General features: G+C 47.1%; 1 long non-coding RNA gene across 1 annotated transcript; it reads left to right on the top strand.

Moving 5' to 3' along the window:
• Positions 1-279: 279 nt before the first annotated feature.
• Positions 280-19496, top strand: LOC133041715 (uncharacterized). Its single transcript, XR_009689307.1, has 4 exons — positions 280-638; positions 2241-2257; positions 2457-2551; positions 19000-19496. It is a non-coding gene; the product is annotated as an uncharacterized LOC133041715 (long non-coding RNA).
• Positions 19497-20153: the final 657 nt, after the last annotated feature.

Below are 20153 nucleotides of genomic sequence, written 5' to 3'. Positions count from 1 at the left end.
AGGACGCTTCAGCCACGTCCGTTGTCAGCACAGCCGGAAATGGGTCGTTCCTTGACTTGACTCATGCTTCCTGTCTCTTTAGCTCCCTCGAGCTTCGGGGCCGCTCTGCTGAGTTGGACTCCCCTTTGCTTTTCTAGATCTCCTTGGGGCCTTCTCACGACGCCAGGCAGCAGGCAGGAAGCAGCAGGCCGTTGGGCAGGGCTGCGCCTATAACTAGTCTGGCAGCCTTGTGGCTGGGATAGAGAGCTGAGCTTCCACCGTCCCTCTCAGGGGTGAGGCTGTGATGGGACCAGAGGTTGGAATGGGAAGATGGAAGGGCTGCCTTTGTTTTCTTTCACTCCCGGGCCAGGAGCTCTTAACCTGAGGGATTTGGAGAGCCCAGGGAGCCTGAGGCCGCCCTGAAGTGATGCATAAAATGAGTCAGTGCACAAGCTTTTGTTCAGATAAGATTAAATGCCCTGGATTCACCCCTTCAGAATATTTCATCATTGTTCCCAGTCTGTCCAGATCCTGTGCATTGGAGCAGAACACTGCTGCAGTGATTTCATCACACTTCCATTGCTACCAGTCCCTAGTAAACCCAGCTTTCAGAATCAAGAGAATCTGGTGGCTGACAAGGCTTAAAAACATCCTATGAGGTACGTAGAATCAACAGCATTTGATTGTACTCTACTGGAACATTTTATGGTCTAGTAGTTTGTTTTTCACTCGAGAGCAGCTGGGTCAAATTGTTTCCAAGCAAGAAAAACCAAACTTTATAAAGTCTAGGTGTCTGACCAGGGTTACAGGACACAAACTAGTTTAGGACAGGGCCTAGGTCGACCTGAGATTCTGTCATTATCAGAAATTAAAGTAGCAAACAGCATTTGTGACACAAACACCAAAAGCATTTTATCCTGGATAATTTGGGATGGGAAGATTCCCTAGATGCCGAGGTCCAGCCCTGGCAGAACCAGGAATACCCAAGGGATGAGTGGCATCGGCGAGGAAGAAGACAGACACACACAGAAGTTTGGGTAGAAGAGGTAGCTTTTTTTAATTTTTAGGATACCTCAGTTTGTAAAGAATGAACGTTACCTCCCCCTTAAGTCACCACATATTACATCCGATATAGTTTCGTGCATCTGTCAATATTTTTCTTTCCCATGTTTTCCCCCTATGCATTCATCTAGAAAGTTTCTGATTACAAAGTTTATTTTTAAATGTCCTGTACATAGTATTCTTGCCTCAATGGCCTAACATTTTCACTCTAACAAAAACAATGTCCTACAAATCTCAGGTACAGTGTAAATTCTTTGGACAATAAAACAATACATGGAAAGGGTCACAGTAACATGTTTGACATTTCTGAGAATAGTACCATGAGAAAAACCTGATATTTTTCTTTACCTGAAACCACAAAGTCTCAATTTACAATGATTAACTATTAAACAGCAAAAACACCTCTAAAGCAGCAAAACACCTCTATTAATAGTGAGATAATGGCAGTGAAGCTGGTTAATATAAATCTTCTATTGAAATCTATCTACCCCATTTCCTAACTCTACAAAAATACCCATAATATCATGTTGTTTAAAGAAAGGGAAACAATGAACAAATAGCAGCAAGGAAATAACAGTAATGAAAACCCTCTCAACCAAGGAGCAAGTAAACTGATGCAGTACATCTACTTCTAAATCTAAATGCCTCTACTCTTTTCTATTCTAGAACATTATAATCTTTTAAGCAAGCAGCCAGACTATACCTCTGACCTTTTCTTTGCTGACTTGATGTTTATGGTCATGTCCTGAGCCAGAGCAATCATGAGCATTTCCAAAAAAGGCTTGGACTTTTCCAGGGAGGCCTTATTACTATATATTATATTTCCAAAAATTAATAGAAAGCCCAACAACAGTAAGACAGAAGGAAGAAAGGGACATACCAGGCCCCCGGGACAACCTCGAGGGGAAGAGCTGCTTGCAGATTCGTTTCTCATCCTGGCGGCTCCAGAGGGGACATATTGGGCCCCCGGGGCAGCCCCGTGTGAGAAAGAGCTGCCTTGCAGGTTCCTCTCTCATCCCGTGACCTTGTCACGGTTTGGGCACACCCCGGGGGCTCCCGACACCTAGAGAAGGGAATGGAAACTCACTCCAGCATTCTTGCCTGGAGAATTCCATGGGCAGAAGAGCCTGGCGGGATTACAGTCCAAGGGGTCACAAAGAGCCAGACATGACTGAGTGACTTTCACTTTCTTTTTGCAGTTTGGATCTACAAAAAGGTAAAGTCTTTTCTGTGGTTATTTGTAAATGCTTCCTACAGATTCAGTTAAATGGCTTTGTGTTCTGAAATTGCTCCCAAGACATTGATCTGGACTTCATACACGTATGTACAAAATGACTTTGTTTTCTGTGCAATGGTGGTAAAACAGTTAAAAAGCAAGCAAAGAAGCCAAAGCCGGTGAACTGTTTTTTAAACAGGCTGAAAGTGCCACCTACTGTCCACTCCGTAGAAATGCCCAAAGAATGTAGTCTGAGCCTTATGGACTGAGAGTCACAGGAACTAGGAATTTAAGGTAAGTTAGACTCACATCTAACTACACTTTCTACTTGTATGCTATTTATAATGAGTTATGTCATCATATTTATGCTCTCTCCTGAGCATTCTCAATATTTGCTTACAGAAAGTAAGATATTGAAAATCTTTGAACTGCGGCAGTTGTAAGAAACAGCATCAGGCTATCATACGCTTTCCACAGGTCCAGATTATCCAACACCAAAATGCCTTTAGAATTCTGGAGCAAAAATGCTCTTTGCCACTTTAACTCCTAGTAAGGACTGAGGCCCAGAGCTCCTTGAGTAGCAGCTCCTGCTGGGGACTCCACTGTATTTATTTTGCATGTGTTTAAGAGATGACAGAAAAAGAGAAAGCTCTAAAGTGGCAAAAACTTTAAGGTACACCACAACGGTGGTTTTAAATGTTGGTTTCAGTGTTTTGTTTTTAATGAAATAATCCATTGTCGGACAGGCCAAAATAACTTTTGAGAATAAAGTGTACATATTCTTCCCCTCAGAGATATTGGCAGCCAAATTAGTTAAGACATGTCTTTCCTATGGGCCTGGCATAAATTCTGACTTGCCTTGGACAGGTAACTGATTTCCAGGCTGACTTAAACCCAGCAAGTGTTCAAGAGATGTTCTAGTGACTGGAGGAGACAGCAGTGTGCAGCTCGCATTTCATTGATTGTGCTGCTTGTGTGCTCATTCTGTCATTAACCCTTCAGCCAATATTCAATCTCTTCCACATAGCTTATCATTTGTTTGACTCTGAAATGCATTGGTTCGGTTTTTATGATAAGCTAGTTCTGTACAATCATATGTAAAGTGTTTATTTAATACAAACAACATACACTCTAGTTCAAGTTCATCCTGAATTAAAAGTACACACAAAAAAACTGGATAATTTAGAGTAAAAGTAAAATTTCTCTTTCATCCCTATCAAGGTACCTATGGTTCATTTGTATATATTCCTCCAGCTTTTTAAAAAACATTTTCAAATATATATATATATATATATATATATATATATTTACAGAGATAATGTAGTATCATGTTTTAGTTCAGTTAGACAAATAATGTGTGTTGTTTTACAACTTGCTTTTGTCATGTAACAGTATGACTTTGAGGTGTCACCATTTCCTGTTTGGGGGAATATAAAAATCTTTGTTTAGAACAATATGATTCTGCTCTAAGCAAACTAGGTTCATCTAGCATCCACATTCAGGGAGATGCAGAAATGTCTTTAGTTGCCCTGCACATCTCAGCATCTGGAAGGGAGGAATCTGAGAGCAAGGAAAGCCTCAGTAATAAACCCCAGGCACCCCGTTAACCCAGCTCTCAAGGAGGAGGGCGGGGCAAGGACAGCTCACTGGCTGGAGGGAGGTCTTGTGATGCCTGCGTCTCCAGCCTGGCTGGTAGCAGCCCAGAGAATCAGGAAGGGAAGGAAAGAGAGCCGGTAGAACAGTGGAGGGCAGTGAACGGGCCTGCTGGCAACAAAGGACAAAGGTCGCAGCAGAGACTGGGGAGGATGAGAGGGTCCCCGGGAGGAGCCGGAGGAGAGACACCTGGAGGAGGCTTCCTCCTGCTCAGCCTCCCCAGAAGGGGCCAATGGGCCGGGTGAGGGGTCACATCCGCTCCCCTCACTAAGACTGCAGTTCAGGTTGGTCTCGGGAGCACACTTCTTTCACTTGAGTGATTCAGTTGTGTCTCCCCTGTAATTTCAGGTTGGGTCTTCTCTGCCTGCCTTCCCCTCACTTTCACTCTGGCCTCAGTCTTCATTTTTTTCTGGCAAACAAAATATGGTCAGTAGGAAGAGCTGACGATACAAAAGGCAAAGGCCTGCCTCTGAGGAGTAATATATACGCATATTGTTATGCTAATTTATTTATAATAATTTAATTTATTTTAACATAATGCTATATAAACATATGTATATATAATGCAAGTAAATATTAAATGTGATGCACTATTATTATTTTATTATAATAATATCTATAAACCAATAATATATGTTAATATTAATAACATGTAGGTTGATTTAGTTAACGACACCCCTGGTGAGAAGACTAACGAAGACTAAAGAAATCAGAAAAATTCAGAAATCTGAAGATCTTTGAGAACTCCATGCTCACGATGTAAATGGCGAGACGAGCATGAAGGTTCTTAGCCAGGGCTCCTCACAGGCTTTTCCAGGCCCCTGTTACGGGTCAGCAGTGAACCGGGTAGCGAGTGTCGGGGCAAAGCCCCCAGGCTGAGGCCAGGCCGGGCCTCCCACCAGTCTCCTTCCTTCTGTCACTGCGCGTCACCTCCTCACTTACACTAGTGTAAGCGAGTGTTATCACTTCTCCTACAGAATGAAGGTGTGTGTTGCAGGAGAGCTGGAGCAAACTCACTGGTCACATAAATCTTAAAACTACAGCAAGAGGGAGATGGAGGGAGGGAGACAGATAAACAGACATCACGTGCCGTGGCTTCAGTCTATAGTGAAAAATTTATGAAAACAGAAAATGATATTAAAACAGGTTAGCCTTTAGCTTGTATTAAACAATTGATCAGTCACCTAAATATCATAGATTCTAAATCATAAACTAGGATTTTGAAACACTGTAGTTTTCTGTGTTACCAAAATGTACTTTTGAAGCCAATGTCCAAATCATCCAGTGTCTTCGTGAGTGTTTGGTCACGTGTTGTTGTCTTTTTAACTTTTGCCTTGTATTTGAGGTATAGCCCATTAGCAAACAGTGCTGTGATAGTTTCAAGTGAACACCAAAGGGAGCAATTCAGCCATACACATCCATGTGTCCTTTCTCCCCCAAACTCCCCTCCCATCAAGGCCGCTACATAGCTTGGAGATCCATGTGCCAAACAGTGAGTCCTTGTTGATTCTTAACCAAAGCGGACATCTGTTGCATCATCAGAGACCGTGTCAGAATGTTTCCCAGAGGTTAGAGAGGAGTTTCCTGGAAAATACTCAGCGCACCCCCTGTTGCCAGAGTGTTTATATCTGGGTGCTAGTTTTGAGAGAGCTTGGTGAGCTGGACCAGCTCCTACAGAGATGGAAAGAGCTTGTCACCATCAACATTCCCCAGTAGGTTCAGCCTCCCCCGAATGCGCCCTGAGTCCTGAGCGCTGAGCAGGCCAAGCCCGGTCCTCCCTCCGCCCCCAGCGCCTCCTCCGGCAAGAGCGCGGGCCGCAGGAGACAGAGGGACTGACCGCTCGTCCCCTCCTACCCCCCCACTCCCAGGCATGGACGAGCCCAGCTCCCTGCTCTGGTTGAAGGAGGAAGAAGGTCCAACAGCAGCCCCAGAAGAAGCGCAGAGGGGCCCCTCCATTCCCAGGACTGTGAGCTCATCGAGCAGGGCTGATGGGACACGGGGGCGGGAGGAGCCTCAGCGCCAGACACTGTGGGAGCTTGTCTGCTGAACAGACTCAGGGACTGTCTGCTGGCTGTGGGATCTGGGGAACGGGAGAGGTTTGGATGGATTGGGGCTAGATGGGAGGGTTTCTCATGTCTAAAGCACAGGCTGTGTCTCTCTGGGCTGAAAATATTAACCTCTGAGCACTAGATCCCACCAAAAGCAGAGTATTGGTTAGAGGTGTCCTGAGACATGAGAGTTTCTCAGGGAGATGAGAGGAGATGCTAGGAGGATGTGAAATGCCTCGTAGAGCCTGAACCAAACACCCAGGCTTCTGACCCCAGTTTTGGGAGTAGCAGTTTCTTATGCATGTCTCTGGTAGCTCAGATGGTAAAGAATATGCCTGTAATGTAGGAGACCTGGGTTTGATCTCTGAGTCGAGAAGATCCCCTGGAGAAGGAAATGACAACCCACTCCAGTATCCTTGCCTGGAGAATCCCATGGACAGAGGAGCCTGGCGGGCTATAGTCCATGGGGTCGCAAAGCCTCAAACATGACTGAGAGCCCTTTCAGGTGAGGCAGCTGGTGTCCTCGGGCCTGATCAGGGAGGAGCCCAGCTGACTGTTGCTTCTGACAGCCCTGTCTGAGAGAACAGCCCAGACAGGTGCCCTGGGGAGTCAAGACACAGGCTGCTTAGTCAGCAAGACTGTGAGGGGGTGGAGTGTGCACCCCGCGGGCCCTCTCCACATCGCCCCCGTGTGACTGCAGTTCTGAGCTTTGGCCTGAATGCATCATAGACAAGGACCCTTCATAGTCTACCTATTATGAGGTAACAGCTAAAGGAATGTTGCCTATATGCTTATACATAAAGTTCCATCTCTGGGAACCCTGCATCCCAGGTAATGAGCACCAAGCTAAAATAGCTTTGTTCAGTTCACAGGAAACCTCCTGACCAGACTCTCCTGTGAGTCACAGCAGGGAGGCAGAAATGAACACATCCCCTCTGGAGGATGATTGGAATGAAGAAATATTTGACTTTCCTCCCCCCCTTCCCCTCAACACCTTTTTGTATAAATAGAAAAGAAGCCTGAATTCTATCTCAGGTAAGATGGGTCCTTGGTGCAAGAGTCCCGGGTTTCTGAATAAAGCTGCTGTCCTTGCCCCAACAACTCATCTCTCAGTTAATTGGCCTGTCATGAGGTGAGCACTACAAGCTTGGACTCAGTTACAGAAGAGCTGGCACTCTTGCTCTCTCAGGAAGAGTTCTGTTTTCATTCATCATGTATTTGAGTCCCGCTCAGAGCCAGGCCCTAGCTAACTGATCACTCACCCTTGGAGACCCAGCTCAGATCTCACCTGGTCCACAATGCCTTTCTCCATCCCCTGCTCTGCCCGCACCATTTTCTGCCTCACCCAGGGCCCCTCAAGTCTTTAACCACACTTTAATGAGCTCTCCAGCTTGTGAGCCCAGTGAGGACCTCGACAATGCAGTATGGGGCTCAGAAAATGTGATGATGATGAATGATCAAATCAATGAGGTGGTTAAACACAAACCAGGCTTAGGTCACATTCACCAAAGGTGTCATCTTCTTCTCCCTCTTTCCAGGGCCAGAGTTTCAGGGAGGCCTTTACCCAGGGCGCAAGGATCTTCTCTGACACTAACCTCATCTAAAACATTACCTGTCTGGATGGATTTTATTTTCAGTTTTATTTCTTTTTACACTTGATGTCACTTCATGACTATTCCACTGAATATTGAGTAACTGAATGATCACTTCTGTTGTGTCTGGGCCAAGCAAGCCCAACACAGGTTATGATATTGAGGAGGAGAAGGTCAGGGGAGCGGGGGGTGGGAAACCAATGGAAGCAGGCAGGTCCCATCCCTGTTCCCACAGCCCCACCACACACACTTGGTCCTTAACCAACCCGACTGTGATTACAAGGGGTCAGTTTGTCTCCTCGCTACATGGTCCATCCTTTAGAGACAGCTGTAGAGGTCACAAGACAAACCTAAGTTCTAAGGCCTCAGTGTGATCCAGGAGCAGTCGCTTGTGCCTTCAGAGGGTCAGTTTCTGACCCACAGTGATGCTCTCCCAGAGTCGAGGGTGAGTTGTGGCCAGCCCTGCTCACCATGAGACGCTGCAGCTCTTGCTCTGCCCTGAAACCCCTCCCTGCAGCCTGGCTGTATTTGGGGGGACGCCTGGAAAAAGCAAGGCTTGAGCGAGTAACAGAAAGTGGGTGCTTCAGGAGCAGAAGAGATACAGAGAAACTTGGTCTCACTGCGGCCACGTCCAACTGGCCCCAGCCTAATGCCGCTTGTCATTCACCCTGAGTGGACATGATCTCCTGGGAGCTCAGAGGACTCTCCTGAGAGCTGGGGATGTGGAGCTCTGGAGGGTGTGGCTGGCATAGCCTCCCACATGAGGCTGGGGCTCTGGGGCTCTGCAACTGGCCCGGGGACTGAAGCTGGGCCTGGCAGGTTTGCAGTGTAGACTGTCAGGTGTCTGGCTGAAGCTGCTGGCATCCACGGTCACACCTCCCCACCAGTCTGACCGGTTTTGGCCCCAGCGGTTAAGTAGGGCTGGTCTGGCGAGCATGCGACTGAGACTTAGGAGCTCAGCATGGGAGGCTCTTCTACCCGCCTCTCCTGTCCTTCTCCTGGGTCTCTCTCTCCTTTGCCACCACTGCCCACCCCCCATGGAGTTCTCTTCTTAGGCCGCCGTGGGGAGGCCTGTGTGGAGTCCTAATCAGGTGGGTGGTATGGAGGGTCCCGAGACGGGGTGTCATGGCTGGGCTGGTGTGCTGTGCTAGCTGGTGGCTCAGGGCCGGTGCAGCAAAGAGGGTCCCTGCACAAACACAGTTCTTAGTGACGTGGACTGAGCACATAACATTGCCATAATGGTGATTTTATATTCTGTGAGTTTTTCACAATTAAAAAGAAAAGAACTTGGGTGTGTGTGTGTGTGTGTGTATTATAATGGCCTAGAAAGGAAAATTCTCAAGTCAAACAGAGGAATGAATCATGTGCTAAGCCATAGGTGGGTCTCAAAGACATAGCACCACGTGTAAGAAACCAGCATACATGGCCACTGTTGTACAAATCCATGCACTTTAAATATGCAGAACAGGCAAATCATTAGGGGCAAAAAGCACACAGATTGTCAGAAGATTGGGGAAGGTGGAAGGGGAAGTGACTGTTGAATAGATAGTGGCTTTCTTTGTGAGGAGATGAAATGCTCTGATTTAGGTAGTGGTGATAGTTGCACAACTTTGTAAACAGATGATAGATCATTCAGTTGTACATTTTACAGAATAAATTTTATGTGAATCAGATTTCAACTTAAATATTGTGATAGATAAAGGATTGTTGTTGTTGTAGTTGTTGTTTAAGATTTAACACAAGCAGCGTATATTGTCCTGACTTTTATTTGGTTCTCACTCTTCTAACATCTGTAGGCAAACACAAATCGCCCTAAAGAGAATGAGCACTGTTTATTGCACTCTTGCTCCATAATGTGAAGGAGTCAATTACCACCCTTTTTGTTCAGCAGAGACTTGGGCATTGTGGTGGTTGTTGTTCAGTCACTTAGTTGGGACCAACTCTTTGTGATCCCATGGACTGCAGGACACCAGGCCTTTCTATCCTTTGCTATCTCCCAGAGTCAGGGATAGGCACGGGAAAGTTTTCTGGTAGAAAAAGGAAGCACATTGTGATCAGAGATTGTGATGCAGGAAAGCTGGGGGAGGACTGGATAGAAGATGGGCCTCCTCTATATGTGTTTGAAGGACATATTTGGTTTCCCCCTTTTGCTTCTAAATAGGAAGGATGATTAAAATAAGGAAGCTGTCAGTCAGTGATTAAAGTCTGACTCTCCCTGGGTCGGGAAGATACCCTGGACAAGGAAATGGCAGCCCACTCCAGTATTCTTGCCTGGAGAATCCCATGGATGGAGGAGCCTGGTAGGCTACAGTCCATGATGTCGCAAAGAGTCGGACACTACTGAGAAACTTCAAGAAGAAGAAGAAGAATTGAGGTTTAATACTGCAGGGGTTCTGACTGGGCTTTCTGGGTTGGTTGCTACAGATTATGGATTAAGGCTTCACAGATTGGGCTGAGAAGTTCCTTGGCTCCAGGTGGATTGAGAAAATTCTCTATATTGAAGCTGTTGTCAAAAGCCAGAGCTAAGAGTGTTCCCAGAAAAAAAGATGATCCACACCTCCTGGCTCTCCACCCATATGCACCATATGTCAACTTCAATTATCCAAAGCAGGAGTGGTGGACACTTTCGTATTCTTATACTGACTATAAATGTCTGAAAGCAAAATTATGGGATTATATTTAATGTATATACATCTTGATGTATGTACATCTTGGTGACTCTAGTGGTAAAAGAACCCACCTGCCAATGCAGGAGTTGTAAGATATGCGGCTTTGATTCCTAGGTCAGGAAGATCCCCTGGAGGAGAGCACAGTAACCCATTCCAGTAGTCCTGCCTGGAGAATTCCATGGACAGAGGAAGCTGGTGGGCTACAGTCCATAGGGTCACACATAATCGGACATGACTGAAGTGACTTAGCATGCGGGCACAAATGTATATCTTGAAATTCTAAAACAATGCTTGAGAGAGCATGCTGAATGTTTCTTAAATAAACAAATGCATTTTTTATCTTTTCAAATATTAAAAAAAATTTTTTCTATTTCAGAATTTGAAAGAATTTTTAGTTTATTTTTTATTCCATAATTCTGTAAGTTAAAGTTACTCACTATAGCGTATAAACAAGAAAATATCAGTTGCATGAACATCATACAATCTTACCTTTACTTGAACATAGGCTTTCAAATGTCAAGTGACTCTGCTTGTTGATTTCCTTTCAACAAAAGGATTCAGGGGCCATGGTACCTTTGAGTTATAGGTTTGTCATCAACAACCGGTGGTTTCAAATCTGGCCCTGGCACTGGGTCTGTTCCGCTCAGCTAGAAAGGGAAAAGGATGCCTTGTGGGACATTTTCAGAGGCCAGGCCTGTTCAGAGCCAATGGAAGTTCTACTCAATTTAGCTTGGCCAGAACTCATGGGCATGGCTGTCCCTGGGAACTGGGTGGCTACAACAAGAGTCTATTGCATGTTGAGTTGCAAAGAAGTGAGAAGCTTGGTGATTAGGACTCTACACTCTGTGTACAAATATTAATGTTAAAACAAATTTCTTTCTTATCCACATTTCATCTGATGAAAAATGTGACTCACTCTCTGATTCTACTAATTAATCCTGGGGAAAAGATCTGTGGGAAAAGACCAAGCATATCAAACAATGCTCTCTGAAAGGAAAAGTCACACTGATTCCCAAGAGTAAAGCTGGAAAATGTCCAAGATTAAAGCTATCCAAAAGATTTTAAAAGATATGATGAATGTGTCTAGAAATATTTAAATATGAGCTGCCCTTGGTGCAATAGAATGGGAAAGACTAGAGATCTCTTCAAGAAAATTAGAGATACCGAGGGAACATTTCATGCAAAGATGGGCTCAATAAAGGACAGAAATGGTATGGACCTAACAGAAGCAGAAGATATTAAGAAGAGGCAGCAAGAGTACAAAGAAGAATTGTAGAAAAAAGATCTTCATGACCCAGATAATCACGATGGCGTGATCACTCACCTAGACCCAGATATCCTGAACTGTGAAGTCAAGTGGGCCTTAGGAAGCATCACTATGAACAAAGCTAGTGGCGGTGATGGAATTCCAGTTGAGCTGTTTCAAATCCTAAAAGATGATGCTGTGAAAGTGCTGCACTCAACATTCCAGCAAATTTGGAAAACTCAGCAGTGGCCACAGGACTGGGAAAGGTCCGCTTTCATTCCAATCCCAAAAAAGGCAATGCCAAAGAATGCTCAAACTGCCACACAATTGCACTCATCTCACTCACTAGCAAAGTAATGCTCAAAATTCTCCAAGCCAGGTTTCAATAGTACATGAACCATGAACTTCCAGACAGTCAAGCTGGATTTAGAAAAGGCAGAGGAACCAGAGATCAACTTGCCGACATCTGTTGGGTTATCGAAAAAGCAAGAGAGCTCCAGAAAAACAGCTGTTTCTGCTTTATTGACTACGCTGAAGCCTTTGACTGTGTGGATCACAACAAACTGGAAAATTCTTCAAGAGATGGGAATATCAGATCACCTTACTGCCTCCCGAGAAATCTGTATGCAGGTCAGGAAGCAACAGTTAGAACTGGACATGGAACAACAGTCTGGCTCCAAATCGGGAAAGGAGTACATCAAGGCTGTATATTGTCACCCTGCTTATTTAACTTCTATGCAGAGTACATCATGCAAAGTGCAGGGCTTTTGCATGACTTAAAGATGAGTAAATAATTATTTATTTGTAAATATACTTTTTTTTTTTTTCTTTTTGCTGAGTGCATCATGCAAAATGTCGGGCTTTTGAATAACTGAAAGATGAGTAAATAATTATTTATATATTAAAATTGAGATAAAATACGCATAACCTAAAATTTAGCCTCTTAGCCACTTTAAGTGGCCGGTTCAGCTGTGACCTGTACATTCACATTAATGTGTAACCCAGCTCCAGAACTCTTCTTGCAATACTCAAACTCTGCACCCACTGACCCAGTCCCCATTTCCCTATTCCCAGCCTCTGCCCACCGCTATTCCACCTTCTGTGTCTATGAATTTCTCTACTTTGAAGTACTCTAGGTACCACATGGGCTTCCCTTGTGGCTGAGCTAGTAAAGAATCCCCCTGCAATGTGGCTGATGTGGGTTCGACCCTGGGTTAGGAAGCTCCCCTGGAGAAGGGAAAGGCTACCCACTCCAGTATTCTGGCCTGGAGAATTCAGGCCATGGGGTCTCAAAGAGTTGGACATGACTGAGAGGATTTCACTCCCTGGGTATTTTATATAAGTGGACATAAATGTTTACCCTTTTGTGTCTGGCTTATTTCATTTAGCATGATGTTCTCAAAGTTCATCCATGCTGTAGCCTGTGCCAAAGTTCCCTTTATGTTTTCAGTCTGAGCAATATTCCAGGTTATGCAGTCTGTTTATGCAGTCATCTGTTACTGGACACCTGGGTTCCTTCCACCTGTGGGCTATTGTGCATCACACAGCTATGAACCTTGCTGCACAAATATCTGTTCGAACTTCTGCTTTCAGTTCTTTTGAATATACACCCAGAGGTGGAATTCCTGGATCATGTGGTAACTTTAGTTCCAGTTTTTTAAGGACTGGCCATGGTGCTTTCCACAGTGGCTGTACTATACTATATTGTCAGCAACTCTGCACAAGATTCCGTTTTCACCTACATTCTCACCAACACATCTTATTTCTGTTTTTGATCATTGCTATCCTAATGGGTAAGAAGTGGTATCTCATTGTGAGTTTTATTTGCATTGAGCATTCTTCTCTGTGCTTGTTGGCCATTTGTATATCTCCTTAGAGAAATGTCTATTGAAGTAAGTCCTTTCAGATCTTCTGTGGATATTATATTTAAGTTGTAGTGAGAACATTCAACAGTAGTCTAGTGAGATGTACACTCTGAACAAATTTCTAAGTGTAGAACACAGTGTCATTGGGGCTTCCCTGGTGGTCAGTGGTGAAGAATCTGCCTGCCGGTACAGGAGACTTCAGTTCAGTCCCTGAACTGGCAAGACACCCTGGAGAAGGAAGTGGCAACCCAACCCAGTATTTTTGCCTGGGAAATCCCATCACAGAGGATCCTGGTGGGCTATGGTCCACGGGGTCACAGAGTTAGACATGACTGAGTGACTACACAACAACAAAGTGTCATTAGTTATAGACAAAGTATATACAGCACATCTCCAGAAAGTGTGTATCTTGCAGAACTGAAACGTCTTACCTGGTGAACAGCAGCTCCCCATTTTCCTTCTCCTGCCCCCGGCAACCACAATTCTACACACTGCATCGATGAGTTTGACTATTTTATTCATCGTATACATTATACAGGATTTCTTTCTGCCTCTGGCTTTGTTCACTTAGCATAATGTCCTTCCTGGTTCATACATGTCCCTGCAAAGAGCAGGGTTGACTTCTTTTTGAAAACTGAATAATCTTTCAGTATATGTGTGTATGAAGTGAAATGAAGTGAAAGTCACTCAGACGCATCCAACTCTTTAAGACCCCATGGACTATACAGTCCATCGAATACTCCAAGCCAGAATACTGGAATGGGTAGCTGTTTCCTTCTACAGGGGATCTTCCCAAGGCACGAATTGAACCCAAATCTCCTACATTGCAGGTGGATTCTTTACCAACTGATCCACAAGGGAAGCCCAAGAATACTGGAGTGGGTAGCTTTTCCCTTCTCCTGTGGATCTTCCCAACACAGGGATCGAGCTGGGGTGTCCTGCATTGCAGGTGGATTATTTACCAACTGAGCTATCAGGGAATATGTGTGTATACACCTTATCTTTCTGCATTCATCTGTCAATGGACAACTTGGTTATTGTGAATAATGGTAAAGTCATTGGCCCATTATTTTAGGTCAGTTTGGTCACTTGTTTATTTCAATTTCTAATGATCAAGCTTTTAAACACTTTCATAGCGTTTGTGATGATCATAACTGGGTTACAGTAATGTAATTCATGTTAGTTTTAAAATGCAGCCTTAGTTGGGGAGCTGATGGAGAGTAGCATCTGGGGAAACACTGGACAGAGATTAGAGCTCAAGTCTTTCCTCCTGCAGGGACTGACTTCTCTGAGCTTCCCTTCATCCCCAAACAACGAGGGTCCTCAGCATCTGGAGGAGCTGCTCTCCATGTTCCTACAGTCCTGCCTCCTCCTTCTCCTCCTCCAGGACTGGTCTGAAGGGCTTCCTCCCTCCAGGTCTCTGCCTCCTGAGTTCAATCTGGGCTCCTGTCACTGGCGCTCTTGGTGGGCTCCTGACAGCCCTCTGGCTACAGCCTCTCTACCTCACGTTATCTTTCTCCCTGTGATAACTCATCTGCTTTAACTGGTTCTCTACTAGTAGCATCTGAGTGGCTTGTATCTCCCTTGGAAGGAGAGTGGCATCCACAGCCAGGCTCTGACGGTCTTTCACTCTCTCCCCTGCCCCCTTCCTTGGCCAGCCTTCACCCGCTGTGTCCACCTCACAGTCCACGCCGCCTCTGACATCACCCAGGAGTTTAGATGAATGCTCTGCCTTCACATCTGCCTTTTTAGGGGGTCTTCCTCTCTCTGTTGCACCTACCGCTGGCCCCTGGCTCCGGGTTCCTGGCTGCTGAACTGCATTTCTCCGAGGCCTTGGCTTGAAAACCACCGCTCTGCTGATTTCCTGTGACTCCCTCAGGCTGTGCCGTCACTCCTTGTCTTTCTTCTGGCCCTGTGTGGCTTTTCTCGGTGAGCACCTGCCACAAGCTGGGGCACTTATGTCTTGCCTGATGCCCCTCTGAGGCCCAGGGCTTGCTGAGGGACGGAATCCAGTCTCCATGACTCGCTCAGGCCCAGAGGTGCTCACTGTTCACCTGCTCAGAGACTGAGGCCTGCAGCTCCCCCGTCAGGCTTGCAGGGCCATCTGGGTCTCATCTCAGGCCCTGTCCATGCTGTGGGGGAGCAGCTTTCGCTCTAGGAAGGCCCCCTCCCCATCTCCCCATCTCCCAGCAGAGCCCCTCGCTCTCCGGTGCACCCACCCCGGCTCCCTCTCCCGGTCACTCTCCAGGGTCTTCTGCCGCTGGGGCTTTGGGGGCCCAGGTTCACCGTGTGCAGAGCTCACCAGCCCTGCCTTCCAGGGGCTTCCAAGCCGGGGAGGGACAGAGAAGGGACCGACAGATGGAAATGCCCTGTGCCGCTTCACACAGACCCCGTGTACAGGCCACCCAGACTTCGGAGTGAGGACAGGCTCCAGGACTTGCCCCCCTGCCAGCCTGCCGGCGGAGAAGGTGGGCAGGAAGAGGGCAGTCCTCTCGGGGTATCAGGGGCCAGCTGCGCCCCGAGCCCCACGGCACCTTCATCTGTGGAGACGGCCTCGGCCAGAGCCTCCCCACGGGCTCCAGGGGGCTGCTCAGGGCCCAGAGGTCACACACCTCTTCTCTTTAAATAACTTTTTTTGTTCATTTATTTTGGCTGTGCCGAGCCTTCACTACCGTGGGGGCTTTTCTCCAGCGGTGGGACACGGGCTTCTCTTCGCGGCGGCTTCTCCTGCTGCAGAGACAGGCTCCGGGAGGCACGGGCGGCAGGAGTCGCGGCTCCGCGCTCTACCGGCGCGACAGTCGCGGTGCGCGGCCTCAGCTGCTCCGGCGTGTGGAGGCTTCCTGGGCCGGACCTGTCTCCTGCGTTGGCAGGCAGATTCTTTACCGCTGAGTCCTGCCCGAGGTCACACACTTCCGACATCTGCCAGCTTTGTTGGGGCCCAAGGACTGTTGAAGCATCAAGGGACCGTGAGAAACACCCCAGAGCGGCCGGGCCGCTCATCTTACCCCCGTGGACGCTGACCCCAGCGAAGCGCGGGGATGCTGTCCCTCGGCGCGTGGCCCAGCCCGAGCCTGGGGCCCTCACTCCACGCCCAGGGTCTCTCCTGAGCCCACCGCTTCCTCCCCCAGGTCAGAGGAGAACACGGGGGCCCACACCAGGCCTCTCAGGACCCGCGGCCCTCGGGAGGCGTGTCTGAGGGTCTTGGGGGTCAGACAGAGCCTTTATCAGAGGAGCTGAGAGTGCGAGGAGCTCGGCTGGCTCCTCTCCTGTGGCCCATCTGTGTCTTCTGCAGGCTCACTTTCTACTCCTCATGGGGACCAAGAACTTATAGATTCCCAGGGAAGTCCCTGCCATATTTTAACAAGTGTAGTAAAGGGTCCTTCCTATGTCATTTATGTTTTACTTGCCACCAGGGCTTTGGAGAAGCAGTGACACACTCAGTCAAGCCCTCATGTAATTGCAGACACTTCTAAGAAGGGTTCCTGCTGAGCCCTCCAAGATTAGTTCAAGATAAAACTTGAAAATAAATAAATAAAAGATTAGACGCAATCCAATCAAAAAAAAAAAAAAAGATAAAACTTGAAAAAAACTCCCAGGCAATTGAACCACTTGAGCTGTGGCATAAAATCATTTTGTTTTAATCTAGTTTATTTATTGTGGATAGCATTCCAAAATAATAATTAAAAAATCATAGTGTTATTTTAGCCTTTCTTTCTGAAGGTCTTTGCTAGTGGGCTCCATGTGTCTGCAGAGGTCGGTATATGAACATGAAACCACATCATTTCTAGACTGATGAAAGTTGCCATCTTCCTCTTCTCTGCACAAGGAATCGCCACCTCAGCTCACCCCGCAGCTGTTCACACTGTCAGGAATGAAGGCCAAAAAAAACCCTGTTCTGTACTCATCATAATTGTAACTGGATCCCTTAGAAACCAGCCCAGTTAATTTCCACCCTCAGGAGCTTTAACACCTTGCTACTCAAAGTGCAGCCAGGAATCTGTAGGAATTGGCATTTCCTGGGAGCTTATGAGAAATGCAGAACCCCAGGCCTATCCCATCTGCTGTATCCAAGTCTGTACGTACCCTTTCCATTGATGAGAGGAAGGAAGACTGTAGACCCTGATGCAAAGCTCAGTGCTTAATCTTTCTCAGCAATTGTGAGAGTGCATATCGTCCTTCCACCTTTTTCTTGTTTTTATTAATTGATGCATACTTTTATTTTATGTTAGCTTTCTGTGTGCAACATAATGATTCCTTATCTGTATATATTCTGACATTATCACCATGATAAGTCCATCTCATGCCCATCATCTTACATAGCTAAAATTTCCATGTGTGTTATGAAGACTTTTTAGATCCACTCTTTTAGGAAATTTAAGTGCACAAAATAAATAGTATTATTAGCTATAGTTGCCATGCTACACATGATGACCCCATGAGTTACTTTTCTATAATTGTGAGTCTGTTCCTCTGACCACCTCCGCCCACTCCTCACATCACTACAGCCCACCCTTTGAAACCACCAATCTGTGTCCTGTATTGATGACCTTGGTGCTCTGTTTTTTACTTATTTATTTATTTTAAGATGCCACGTGTAAGTTAGATCACCCTTTTTCTGTCGGCCTGCAGGGCTAGTGCAGGTCTTAGGAGGTCCTGGATCAGTTACCCTCCGAACATTCCATGTGGAGTCTTGGGGCTGCCTGTGAGAATGATCATTCAGTGGATGGTAAACTCGCTGAGATAGGAATATGATCCCCTCCCACCACCTGTCATGGGGCAGATTCCCCCAGCCCTAGTGTGTGGCTCTGGGGCATTTCCACTCCACATCAGAAAAGGGTGTGGTCATTCAGTAATGACTCTGTTTCCAACAATGGTGATAACGGACATCACCTTTGATTAAACACGGCATTAATTAGAGCAACTGTTTGGAAACACAAGTTCACACTTGAACCTCTCCCCTTGTAGTATCCAACATCTGGCAGGAAAACAACTCCCTGAGAGACTTTCCCCAGATTTTAGCCACAGAGTCAGCTGACCATGTGTTCTATAGCACTTTACAGAAGGTTGTTTTCACATTAAACCACAAGAGTGGGTTTGAATCTGCCCTAATCTTAGGTGATGCAGAACTGACTTCTGTAACTCAGGAAACATTAATTGTGATCTTGGAATCTACGGAGAGATATGAATGAGAATCCACTCATATAAAAAGCCACAAGCAAATTTTAATTGCAAGTATAGCTGGCAGAGTTTTACCCTGTATGTTCCCCATTTCAGAGGATGTTGAAAGCTTTGAATAAAGTGACATTCCCATGGAGAGGATCCCTTGTGTTTCTAGAGTACAAGTTTTAACCTGCTTGATTAGTCCCCTTGGAGGGTCATCTATCCCTTTCCAGTGTCTATATTTAACAAAAGATAAAAACTGCCATAAGTTAAGTTCTCCATTGGCCAAATGTGGCTAGTTCCCAGACCTTCAGAGATAACACTTGGTTCTTTGGCTATAGTAATTTAGTACCCAGGAAATTATCTGGCCAAGTGCATGACTGTGTGATTGTGGTGGCTATTCTTTGAATTGTGTAACTTGAAGAAGATCACAGAAATTATGTAGATTATTTTATGTGTGTACTTATCTGCAACCAAACTGCTGTCCCTTTTAACTTTTTTATCCACAGCCTAATCTTGAATCTCAAGTCACTGAGTACAACCAATGTTCAACCAAATATCCAGGAGCAAATGGAACAGGCTTGGGAGTAAGCCCAAAGATTAATACATGTCAGAGCTGATGAATGTTAGAGATTACCTAGGTCAATCTCCAAATCCTCCAAAGATGTGTGGCATCTCCAGATCATCGCAGAGCCAGGCCCTTTCCAGCACACCCCTGTCACTCATCCTTCAATCATCCATTCAATAGTGACAGAATCAACTCATGTCAGGTGCCAGCAAAGGACCATGAGCAAGACATAGCCCTGCTTTCGCCGCGGGGCAGGCGACTCGCACGGAGGGCCCGGGGCCGGGCGCGATCCGGAGTGCCCTCCCCACAGGAGCTCTGGGCCCCTGGCCGCCGCAGCGGACGCAGGAACCTAGCAGCCGGGTGCACCCCAAGCAGCCGGGAGGCGGCGAGGAGAGAGCCGGGCGGCCTCCGGGCCCCGGAGACGGTCCCAATCCCCCGCGGGCCGGGAAGGAGGACCCGGGGGCCCTGCCGTCAGCACAGCGGCTCCTCTGCCGGGCTAAGGACTTCCGATCTAACGGGCTTGGCCCCGAGGGAAGAAACTGCACCAGCTGCCCGCACGCGGCCACCGACGGGGCCGCGTGTCCCCCGCCCGCTCGCCTCCCCGGGCCCGACCTGGGGCCTCGGCCGCCTCCGCGGGAAAGTGCGGGCGGAGGACCGGGAGAACCGGTGCGCGGCCTGTCCCCGAGCTCGGTCGCGGGGCCCAGGGCTCAGACTTGCCGGGCCTCCCCCGCAGAGGACCCCAGCGGGAAGCTCCGGGGCTGGGGATCACCGAGGGGCGGGGCGGGAATAGTCCCCTGGGCTCTGGGCTCAGCGGTGGTGCTCCGTTTCTCACGTGCTTCTTGATCTCAGCGTCCCGGACCGCCCTCTGCAGTCCCTGCCAGGCTGCTGTTAAAACGTTGTGCTTTTGTGTTGAATGGACGCTACAGATCAGGACACGCAGTAACTAGGAGTTAAAGATGGTGGGGCACTTGCACAAATAGGTGGTGAGAAGCCTCAGCATCTCAGGGACCCCCACACCCGCAGCCACATCCTGCCCACCCACCTCCCGCCCTAGTGTCTGGGGCTCCTCCTGCCTGAACCCTCGGCAGGCCTTGC

Source organism: Dama dama, chromosome 20, assembly GCF_033118175.1.
Source record: "Dama dama isolate Ldn47 chromosome 20, ASM3311817v1, whole genome shotgun sequence".
In the NCBI taxonomy this organism is placed as follows: Eukaryota; Metazoa; Chordata; class Mammalia; order Artiodactyla; family Cervidae; genus Dama; species Dama dama.
Note: the sequence above shows the minus strand (reverse complement) of the source record. Positions and strands in the feature narration are given on the sequence as shown.